Here is a 12,868-nt window from a genome sequence, read left to right on the forward strand (position 1 = left end):
CAAGATTTGAGATGAAATCTGTGATGTTACAAATGCTCCAAACAGTTGGACAATTTGGGGGTGCTCGGGGAGAAGACCCTCACGCCCACATGAAATGTTTCCTGGAGACAAGCAACTCGTTTGTGATTCCTGGAATCACTCCAGACGCTATTAGGCTATCTTTATTCCCATATTCTCTGCGTGACGACGCAAAGCAATGGGTAAGTTCTTTGGAGCTTGGAGAGATCACAACCTGGGAAAAGTTGGTAGAGAAATTCATGCAGAAATACTTCCCACTCACCACAAATGTAAGAAGGCAGAGAGAGATCATAAACTTCAAGCAGGAAGAATTTGAAACCTTGAGTGCCGCATACGAGCGCTTTAAAGGATTAGTTAAGAATTGCCCCAATCATGGATTACCGTTAACCCTCCAGATGGAGACCTTCTATGGTAGATTAAATAGAGCGTCTTTAATGGCAGCCGACGCAGCTGCAACTGGTGGTATCATGGAAAATCTTATAATGAAGCTAAGGAAATATTGGACTGCATACTCAAGCATAATATGGAATGGGTGGACGACACTTACGATGCAAGAGCAGAAAGGAAGAGGTGATCTCAGAATGTGAATTCTATTAACTCTAACGCAATAGCCACGCTCTCTGCACAAGTGGCTACTATGACAAACCTTTTGCAGAATATGTCCCTGGGGAATGCATCAAACTCGGAAAAGGTAAATCAGATAGAAACATTCGTATAGTCCATGGTTAGCTGTGTGGGTTGTGGAGATCCCCATTCCTACTCTGATTGCCCACAAAATCCACAATCAGTATGCTTATTAAAAATAACCCATTCTCAAACACATATAATCCCGGATGGAGGAACCATCCAAATTTCTCTTAGGTAGGTAATCAACAGAAGCCACATCACCCAAGGGTAAACCAGCAGCAAAGGCAAGGACCGCCGCCTGGATTCCAACCAACACAACAACCACACCAACAATCCTTTAATAGAGGAGGTCAGGTCAAGTTCAACATCTCCGCTTGAAAACCTCTTAAAGAAGTATATTGCCCAAAATGATGCATTGCTAAAAAGCCAGGCGTCTTCCATCAAAACTCTGGAGATACAGGAGGGGTAGATTACGAGTGAATTGAAGAGTCATCAGCCAAGAGTCTTGCCCAGCAACATGGAAACCCCAGGACAGAGCAGTAGAGTTGATGCGGGAGGATGGCACAAATATGTTCAAGGTGAATGGGCAAAGAGTGAAACCCTACTTTGAAGATGGTGTAGAACGACAAAAGTCATCCCTCGAATTACGCGAAGAAAAATGAGGCTTGCGTCGAAGCACCCTTGCATTCACATCGACACATATTCCAGGGATGCTTCTTCTACCTTCATTTCTTTTCCATTATGTATTTTATCATTGCATTTGTGTTTACTCATTGTTTGCTTGTCTTTGCATTACATTTTAAGTTGATTGATGAATGTTATTGCTTTCTTATTTAAGATATTTATTTAATTTAAATAAAAAAATTGTGTACAACCGGAAGAAGCTTAGGATGGGAATAAAACTGACGCGTTGGACGTAAGCCAATGCATGGCCCAAATTGAAAGGACGCATCTTGAAAACACAAAACACTCGATTACCTAGAAACCCTAGGCACGTCCTTTCGTCTTCTTAATAAATGAGGATGTCAGGCGCCGCCTGACATCACCATCCTCTCTCCCTAGACCTATAAAATGCGAACTTTCAAAACCTCTTCTTCTTCCACCTCCTTCAATCCTACTTAAAAAAAAACTCTAGCTCCCGAAGCCTTACCGCCCTTCGTTCAAGTCTGTTATGCCGATCAGCCTTCAGCCACAATGTCTTCAGCATCCGACAGCCAAAACCAATCAACGAGCTATGTAGATATGTCGCCGGTAAGTTTCTTCTCATCTTCTTCTACTTCAATGTTGCCCCCTCCAAACCCTCGCCAAACCACAAAAACTCCGTTTCCGACCAAGTCTTCGCACGGAGGGCCTTCCTCTATATCTCAACGACCATCTCGGTCGAAGCCCATCGAAATCACCACACACTCGAAATCCTCTAAAACCCAATAAAAACCCAAAACCGCCTCTAAACCAAAACTCCCACAAAATTGAGGTGGCAGCACCCTTCTTCTTCCGCAGCTGCCGAGAAACCCTATACAAAGCCTGCCCCACCACCGTTCATTCCAAATATTATGCCGGTGGGTGCAATGCATGACCCTATTCCCGCTCATCTCCACACCGCACATCACCCGTAGTGCGTCCATTCCTCCATTATCCATCCAACCCTTAGCCACCATTTACCCCATTGAAGTAGAAGGAGCTAGCCAAACCCTTCAGCCGCATTCACCCATTATCATTTCATCTCCCAGGTCACCGCTTACCCCATTCGGCACCCCACCAATCACTCCCCCCAAGCCCAACTCTGATAGTCTTGCGTTAGAGCGAAATAGTGCAGAACTTGCGAAATTGGATCGAAGAGACGAGCAAGAAGTTTTTGGATCAATTTTAGCAAGTTTGAATCAAGGCCAAGAAAAAGAGGAACAAGTGATGTGTCCTAACCCAACCGATGCATCACTTGAAATTGATGAAGCAGAGCATTATGCGATGATGCTTGAAGCAGAGTTGGAAGAAGAAGAGGGAGAAAGGGAAATTGGCCCGGATGCATAGCAACCTCACCAATCTGACGCTGATGAAAGGCCATCGAAAGAAAAGAGAGTGATGAGAAAAAGGAAATTAATTTTGGAGGATGAAGAAGAGCAGTTTGCATCTGGTCCTGAGGGTGCAACGCATGAGAGCTGCTCAAGGTCTAGAGTGTTAGAAAAGGAATTGAAGCATTACCAGCCTGCACGACAGGGGCGAAGGAAGTCAGCCCTCCAAAAAGAGTTGGAAAATGAATTAAGGAAGCTGGTGCAAGAAGCCAGAGCACACGAGGCGGGCAAGCCAAGGAAGTCAACCCTCCAAAAAGAGTTGGAAAATGAATTAAGGGAGCTGGTGTAGGAAGCCAAAGCACACGAGGCGGGAAAATGCAAGATAAATGATGTGTTACCTAAAAAGACCAAAGGGAGGAAGCGCCAGTTTAGTGACATCTTTACTGAGAAGGACTTCTTCCCCGAACGTAACCCATTGCCACCATATATAACCAAAACTGTGGACGCAATGGGCTGGGGTCAACTATGCGTTGGGCATATGAGGATTTGGCCCAACCTTGTCTGCCAATTTTATAGTAGTGAGTTTGATATGGAGAGAAATACGGCATTCGTTGATGGTGTTTTGGTGTGCTTCTCAGCTGACAAAATTAACGAAGTGTTCAATATTGTAAGTAACCCAATTGCAGAGGGAAATCGCATCTTGGAACATCCAACTCCAAGCCAAATAGAAGATGCGTTAAGAGTAGTGGCCAAACCTAGAAGCAAATGGAAAACATAAAAAAGTGGAGTAAAGATCTTAGCTTCTAGGAATCTAAAACCAGACGCAAACTTATGGTATTATTTGATTAAGAAAAGCATCATGCCTACAATGTATGATGAAACATTATCAAGAGAACGCGTCCTGGACACTTATTGCATCATGCAACGCTTTCCTCTAGACGTAGGGAGGATAATAAGGGACCAGATCAAAGCCATTAAAGCCAAACCATGAGGACAACTTTATTTCCTTTGGCTGATCTGTGCGTTGTGTGAACACGGGGGCATCCCTCTGGATGGATGGTTATGAGGAAATCGATGGTCTTGTGGATATTCAAGTTAATCAGGCGTCCTACTTCGCGTTCACCGCACTAGCCTTGCCCTACTTGCAAGGACGTGGTGGCCAGACTGCACCTCCAAATGTGCCCCAAAAAAAAGACGCGTCCGGGTGATTAAACACGCGATGAAGCTTTGAAAAAATAAGAAGATTATGAAGCGGAACATGTTTTTACTGATAAAGAAGCACGACCAAGACCTAAACACTCTCTCAAAACTCACCTTTGGTCCTGTAAGAAAGGATTCTTGATCTAACGCAGCAAGAACTACCAATTTAGATCAAGAAATCCTTAGTCCCCTTCCTTCGCCCTTACAAACGCCAATTCCCAACTTTGTACCTCCTCCGATTATTTTGAACCCAACTGGTTAAGGGTTAAGCAACGTAGGAATATTGAAGACCCAGTTGAAAGAACTGAAGAGCCAACACCACCACAACCACGCATTGATAATTGAGGAGTTGAAAACTTTTCATTAGTGATAAACTCAGACAACTGGCTGCATCTATTGAAAACTCTTCAACAACAAAATTAAGGTTCTAAGGGATTATTTGCAACAACAAACAAGAAGAATGCAAGACCATTTGTCTACACAACGCAGTATATTATATCTATCGGAATGTTCCTTGCCACCGCTACCTGCTCACCTAAGGAACCCTCTGGATGAAAACCCTGTAGAAAAACGCAGGGATGACGTGCACACAATAAATTTGGGGGTTTTGGCTACTTTATTTTATTTATTACTCTTTTGTATTTGTTTTTAATGTTTGTTTATTCCATTATAGTTATCACAATGAAATGAATGAAATTTCTATCATGTTTTTTTTTTATCCTTGCATTTGTCCTTAGCATTTTTTTTTTTTTTTTGTTCTTTAACTATTTTCTAGTCTTGTGCATTGTTTTACCTCAATGATATTAGTATATCAAATTTATAAGTATAGAGTAGGCGTTAGGAAAATCAACAAAGCCTGAACTTTTCTAAAAAGTTTACATGTTTTCTTTCTAACGCATGCAAGCTTTAAATCAAAACTTCTTTCAAAACTCTCAAAGTTTTTTCGAAATTTTGTTTCTCTTTTAGCAATGAGGATTTAGCTGATCTCCAAAATTTGGAGGTGAGGGAAATCTGAGTTAAGACGCATTAATCGAGTACATAAAAAAGAAAGGAAACAAAATAGAAAGATGTTAAACGCAAAATCCTCTGTCATTATTCTAAAAGAAAACCTCAAATTGACATGAGTTGAAAATTAGAACAGGCACTTAGCCATAGTTGGATGCTCGCATGACACCCGTGGGGGCAAGCCAAAACAAAGTTAAGTCTCCTGGACTAATGCATCTAAAAACTCCTCTATCTAGTTTACAGAAGTTGTATCTTGAAACACATGCATACTAGTGATAACGGGCAAAAATGCACGTTATCATAGTGCTAAGTTCTTAAACAATGCTGGCTTGCATTGATAAAATGTGTTAGATTGTGTCCAAAAAGCATTAAGTTTATTACATTGTGGCTGCATGTGTTCATTGCATAGGAACAGTTGATTTTTGTATTTTTATGTAGAATATGCATTAACGCAAGGCGAAAATTGCGATCATGGGAAATCATTGGTCGAGCGCAGCATTACCGCAAGGCTTTGCGGTGATTGTGTTTGCATACATCTGCTTAAGAAGGATTGCCGCATAGAGCCGACGCAACTTGGTGGGCGCATCTGGGTGAACGGCATAATTAATCACGATAGGACAGAAAGCTGATGACGGTCGAATCCGAGCTAACAACCATTAACAATAACAAGTACATTCAGCTTTTCGGTGACAAATATTCGGCGTATCAGTTAGGGAATTAAAGCCATCCCATCTGTGCAATCATAAGAGAGAAGCCACCTTTAGCCCGAAGCTCTATAAATACCAGAGGCATCCTTTAGAAAAGATCGCTCAGGAAGTTCTCCAATTTTTAAGGCAGAGCAAGGGAAGAGTAGAGGTGCCGGAAGATCGCTCAGGACAACTCAAGAGAGAACCCAGAGGAGTAAAAGCAGAGAGCGGGCCGACTCTCGCAAGAGCGAGATTATCTTTTGAACACGAGTAGAAAGACAGTGTAAAAGCCTAGGCAAAACCAGGCTCTTTATTCTATTCTTGCATTGTTATTTTGTACTTCATCTTTATATTTATACAATGGAAGTTCTTATTCTACATCTATTCACTCTCTTAGCACACATGAGTAGCTAAACTTGTCGAATGGGTTGAGAAGAACTAAGCTAACATGATCTAGGATGTTCATTGCTTATGATTATCTTGTGTTATGCTGTGCCAAACATCCCTTTAGAACTACTCGAGAGAGAGTCTAAAGAAAGAACCTAAGACTTGAGAGAGCTAGGTTAGAATCTAGACTCGAGAGAGCAAGATTAGAACTGCATAAACAAGAGATAGGGACTTAGAGATAAGTTCTGTTTGCCAACCTGCATTGCATGCATTCTAGAGATATGAATGATATTATGTGGTCGCCTTATTTATGTGTGTGTGTCATTTTATCAACGCATAAATAAGAATAGAGGCTTATGTGTAGGTCCTATAGACTTATCACATATATCGTATGCATTCTAGCCTTAGAAGCCATGGCATTCGCACCGAGAGGTGGTTTACTGTTGTATGCATGTTGCATGATCGCATAGCATGAACACATCCTAGAAAGTGTTAGCCGAAACTTTTCTCAACCTGTTCACTGCATACTCATCGTATCTTCCATTTATCAATTCTTTTTAAACTCCGCCACATTTGTTTATTTTTCATTACCGCAAACAACAACCTCAACAACTATTGATTTGTTTGGTTACCGCAAAGTTTTCCTAAAAATTACCACCGCAACCTGTTTTTCCAAGTCCCTGAGTTTGACCCTGGACTTACCAGGAAACTCAGTGGGGTTTACACTTGGATTCCGCTGAGAAAACTTGAGTGCCCAATGCATTTCATCCATAATTCCACATCATAAAACCACGCATCAGCTAGAGGATAACTTGTAGAAATACAAGTTATTTATGCTGCCTTATCTAGATATTGCGGCCAAAAGAGAAGGAATATGCGTCGATTGTATGAAAATTACCTAAGAAATACAATAATTATGAATTATCGTAATTACACCTACTAACATCATCAAGATGGTAGAAGAGGACATTTTCATTTTGTTTTGCAGGAAACTAAGTCACCGCTTGCGATCAAGCCTCAACGAGAAACTGAATAACGCATCTCTGTTACATTGTGCCCATCAAACCAATATGAAGAGATGATTAACGCAATAACGGCGCAATGAGACAGCCGATCCCGAGCTGAGTTCCAACCGCATGTGATAATAAAAAAAACCCCACATACGTGCTTCCGATCGAAAGATGCAGTTGAGCAATGCAAACGCGGAGGATTGCGACATGTGTACAACTAACCGTTGTGCAGATTTGACGGTCTAATTGCATAACAGAAGGAATATTTATTCCTCCATCTTCGAAATTTTCATAACAATAAGTGGGGTCCACAAGCAAAGAGTCAAAGATTTTCACCTATAAATACCTCCATAGAATTCAAGATATACTTGATATGAGGGCGAATTGATGCTAGATTATTGAGAGAGAGGCTGAGCTGAGTACTGATCGGAAGAAATTTGGGAAGAAAAGAGACAAGGTCGAGAGGTGTCTAAGTGCTATTCTACCAGATCCCCGCCGTGAAGCTCTGTGCGTAGGTCCCTGCTACCGATTAAGCAAGCCTGAGAAGGAAGCTCATCCTTCTGCACGATCCATCCACATCGACAAGCAAATCTCCATCCAGATCGGTGCTAAGACGCGTTTATTTGTATTTGTTTCTAACTCTATTCATCAACTGTATTTCACCTTCTTAATCTTTTCATTCACAAATCATGTATCAGACGCTAAATAGTATTATTGAATGTCTTGATCATTTCCATTTCCACTTCTTTGTCTACTTTCGTTCCTCCATTAATCGTTTTCTCCATGAAGTTTTATTTATCCCTTGGTAATTACTATGGATTAAACGAGTAACTTAATATGTGCTAAAGAGATAAATGTGTTTGGCTAAAGCATGCTAGATGACATCTTCACCTGTGAGAGCAGAAGTGAAGATGCCATTCTGATCAGTCGAGAGAAGGTTAGAAGAATGTATTAACTAAAGCGAGAAGTACTTCTAGAAATGGAAGTAACCTTGCGTTCATTACGTTCGTCTCTGTTTCACCACAGAGATGTGGGAACGCGGCCGATCATCGAGAGATGTACGCTAAGGGAAAGTGAAACTGCACTTATAGCTTTAACGTGATTAAGGAACTTGCGCTGTTTATATTAACTATCTTTTCTATTTCTGCTTCACACATAAGACTTACCACCACATTACACGATTTTTGTATAATCTTCACAGCTAGTCTTGACCTCGGTATCTTGTACATGAAACCTGTATCTTGTATCATCTTAGCTTAAGTTTACTTTATTGCAATTTATTTTATTACCGCATCTTTAACGCTTTACCTTACTTTATCGCATGTTTAATTACTTGTACACAAAACTCTTTTATAAATTGGAAAAAAACCCTTGGTTGCATGTATAAAAAATATAACGAAATAACCTCAAACAGTCCCTGTGTTCGACCTCGGATCACACCAAGAAACTTGTGGTGGAATTATACTTGGTTCCAACGCAAGGAAACTTGTGACAACGCACAGCGTACTACAAGATCAGTTATCATTAACGCATATCTAGAAGTAGTATCGCATGGACTTAGATCTTGCATGCATCATTGTGTATCATCTTAATCACCGTGTTACACTAGATATGAGTTTAGTTGTGAAGGGCTCTCACCTGTAGTTGGATGCTCGCATGACACTCGTGGGGGCAAGCCAAAAAGAAAGTGGGACACCTGGAACAACACATGGGTAACCGAAAATTTATACTTCTTCTTTTAACCGACATCTATTTTAAAAAAGCATTTAACGCATTGCTGGTTTAGAAAAAATGAGAATGTTTTGAGAAACGAAAGGAGTTGTTGACGAAAATCTTGCTGCACCTGAAATAAAACATTCTTCCTTTTAGAAAAGAATTAATCTATGTTACATTTTCCAAACTCCAATCTCAAGCTTATAAGTGAATATGATGAGAGGTGAACCCTGCACACTAAAGACAATGAAGATAACAAATAATTATTTGTGAAATGCTCGAGGACAAGCATTGTTCAAATTTGGGGGTGTGATAACTTGTAGAAATACAAGTTATTGTGGCTCAAAAATTGGAACAATTAGGGTCTTTAATGATAAAATCTCCTCATTTTTAGAGAAAATGCATGGAATTACTCGAACACTATCAAACTCATGCAAAAGAATGTTTATTGCTAAAATATTGCGGCACTAACGCATGATATTGCAGGATCTCAACAAATTCTAACGCATGATTAAGAAAGGTGTCGCAGGAAAAGTCTAACGCATGGGGCATGCGTAGGAGGGATTCAATGCAGGGAAGATTCATTGATTGAGGTTGTTTGTGTCAAATCACTACTTGCAAGCAGGGACATCTGCAGTGGGTAGCGTCTAAAAAGCATCTGAGTGTCAGGTGGCTGACCAGGGTATGGAATTTAATGCTGCCCATCATCAAGTTGGAGATAGAAGAAATCCCACCAAATGAAAAAGCTTAATCTTTGATCTTTAGCACTGCATAATTCTGAAATTTAGAGACTGTAGAGTTTTGTTGTGGTGACGAGAAGAATAAGAGGGAAGAGAACCACCATCATCGCCGATCAGGGAGCGGAGGAAACTGAGCTCGAGAGAGACATTTCTTCTAATTCTTCCACAAGTGGTTGTACACGAACCAGAATTGAGGCAAAGAGGACAAGAGATTGTACTCTGCAACTTGACTCCTTTCATTTCATCTTACTTATCGTTTTCATCTTCTCATTTGATTAAGTTTTGGTTTTGTAAAGACAATCAGTTTCTTTATAAATTCACATATTTGATCTATCATATTTTGCCACTGTTTATTTTTTGTTTATGTCAGATGCATCTATAACTTCATGCAAAATTCTATTTCGAAACGCTTAAACCAACTAAATCAATTTATAAAAGCAGCTTTAGCTTAAATTATTTGAGAGAATAAGTAAGCTAGCATCAAGTTAGAAACTCTTAGTACATCTAAAAATAGATGCACTGGTGTTTCATTGCATCTTATGTCTGACGCATACATCCTAGAGATAGGTATTGTATGATATTCGCATTGAGAAGTGCCGAATAGTGTCTAACGCATAACGGAGATAAACAAGTCATCTCATTCGCATCATATTCTTGTTTGTGTACATCTAACTTAGATTGACGCATATCACTTGCATTAAACTCCATTTTCACACGACCCATCATTCTCTACTCGACCTTTTTGTATCTTCTTGCACACACACAAAACAACTTAGTGTAAATAACTCATTTCTACATACACTTAGGATATTTCTACAATAGTTACAACGCAAGGTCTGCGTTAGCTTTAAATCTAAATCCCTGAGTTCGACCCTGGACTTACCAGGAACCTGAGTTGGATTTATTCTTGGATCTGAGTCAGGAAAACTTGAACGTCTATAGAGGAGTGTCATGCGTCCTGTTGCACATCATTAACACATCAACGCGTCACTAACGCATCGACGCATCATTCACATTTGCACTTATTTTTCCAATTACTTTATACAATACACTCCTAAGCTCGAATCACAAAATCAACGAATACATGCTTGTTGAAAATCTATCTAATTCACCTTTCCAAGTAGGTTCCTACGTAAGGGTGTTATGTTTCTGTCAAGTTAAGAATCCCCGCCTAGCTAGAATCTACCTTAGACAAAAGATCCCTTATAGATAGATTTAAAACAAATTTAATCTTTTATGCTAGCCAATTTAATCCTATTAAACCGATTTTAAAAGATTAATCTAGGTTACTAAACTCTTTAGAATCACTTGAACTTAGGTCTATCTCAATCCAATTTTAAAACCCTTTTAAAAAAACTGAGTTCACTCTAAGTCTGCATACAACTCTTTCTTATTGATTTTAGGTCTAATTTCCTTTATAACACTTATAAATGGAAACCAACACCACAATGCTAAGCTAACACATGCAAGACATTGATAATGCTTATAAACAGCCTAAGTGTCATGCTCAATGCATTGCTCATTCATTGCTACTTTTTTTATATAACACTTATACAAAACAACAATGAAACAAGCAAAACATGCTTCCATTCACCCTTAGACTATAACACCTACAATAAAAGGATGATGCATGATAATGCTCACTGCATGCAAAATATAACTCATATATTTCATGATGCATGCACATGCTTTCAAGTAATTTCTTCATGGTTGATTATAATATTTATAGTACATGATGCATGAATAATTGCACAACCTAAGGTGGGTTTTAAACTATATGTCAAACACTTTGGCATATAAGCACCATACATCACATGAATAAAAAATAAATGTTGATGAATCAGGTAAAATTGCCTTAAAATCACAAAATTAAAGCTAACTATTACAAAAACAAGGAGTCTTCGGTTCAAATAGGTGAACCGGGTCTTGAACTGTTCGGTTGAAGCAACGTGTCTCCAACCATCGCATACTAAACTCCCCGCAATCGTCTAAACGATAAAACAAACGCTTCGTTCTATCGCTTACCAATGCTCCCAGAGCTAAACGATCATTTAGCAAATACTACATGATTGTGTACCTTTTTCGAAGCGATGAAGCCTAAGGTACACAATCGCTTAGCGCGCTCTGCATAACGCCCGCCTTATGTGATTGCCTAAACGACTACGATGCGGCAAAGCACCATCGCCTAAACGATTGCTTAGTTAGTGCCTCTGTATCGTATGCGTTCGATCGTGTAGGTAGTAACTAAGCGATGAGGCTTATTGACCACACGATCTAGCGCGCACCTTTTACTAAACAATGTGCATCACATGCTCCCACTACGATCGTCTACCTCCAACGCCTACACGATTGGGCAACCAACGCTAGGCGATACAGTAAACGATTTACTCCATCGCTTAGCATTATCTAAATGATCGTTTAGTAAATACTACATGATCGTATAGAAAAATCTACACGATCGCTTAGTTAAATCCTAATGATTGTTTACCTTATGCTACACGATACGACCAACGCTTGGTCTTCTTCTTCGTTGAGAACCGCATCTCTATGCTTCAAAACTTCATCACGAACGACTCGACTAACTCAAACTATTTGAATTACAGACTCGATTTCAAGTTAATTATACCCAAAAAACACAGGGGCCCTTACAAATTAACACTTTGTAATTGAAGAAAGCTTTAACTAAAGGCAATTAAACCCGAAACATTCATCAACTCCATCCACAAATGCACTTAACAATTAAACACAAATGCAGAAACCCACCGAGACTATAAAATGAAGTTCAAAACAGAATTGTAATTTGGAATATCAGAACAACCTGGCTCTGATACCAATTGAAGGAAATCGACCATGAGGATTTCCATGAGTAGTGGAAAGATCATTCCAAATTACAATCATGTATGAACTTTTACAATTACAATCATAAACAAAAACTTACGGTTATGCATTCAATACAAAAATTACAATATGATAATACAAATGAACAAGGAGCAATGCTACACACATTTGTAGACTCATCACCAAGGTCCTTATTCACGAACGCTCGAATACAGCAACCTTAAACGCTTGTCCAACACGATCGCTACATAACACGAACACCACGCATTCAAACTCAGTGATTGCCTCGGTCACGAACACTCCAACAGCATGAATGGCCTCCACAGAACTTCAACGGTGTCGAGTTGAGTATAACACTACCAAGAAGGCTACCTTGGTATTCTTGGTGTGAGAATCTAGAGGATGGGCTTTGTGTGGACTTGGTTTGAGGTAGAAGATGGAGGAAACAACAATCGTGTAAACGATTGAGCAAGTGGAAGAAGACTGAACCTATCGTATAGGTCGATGCCAAATTGCTTAGCTTAGCAAGAGCTAAGCGATCATCTAGCAAAAGCTAAGTGATCATTTAGCTCATCGCTTAGCTGCATGTCAGACGCCTACAAACACTACACGATCGTTTAGCTCGCTCCAAGTTG

The 12,868-nt window shown here is 39.8% G+C and overlaps 1 non-coding gene across 1 annotated transcript; it reads right to left on the reverse strand.

Moving 5' to 3' along the window:
* Positions 1 to 291: 291 nt before the first annotated feature.
* Positions 292 to 397, reverse strand: LOC120080668. Its single transcript, XR_005482618.1, has one exon. It is a non-coding gene; the product is annotated as a small nucleolar RNA R71 (small nucleolar RNA).
* Between the last annotated feature and the right edge of the window lie 12,471 nt (positions 398 to 12,868).

Source organism: Benincasa hispida, chromosome 6, assembly GCF_009727055.1.
Source record: "Benincasa hispida cultivar B227 chromosome 6, ASM972705v1, whole genome shotgun sequence".
Lineage (NCBI taxonomy): Eukaryota > Viridiplantae > Streptophyta > Magnoliopsida > Cucurbitales > Cucurbitaceae > Benincasa > Benincasa hispida.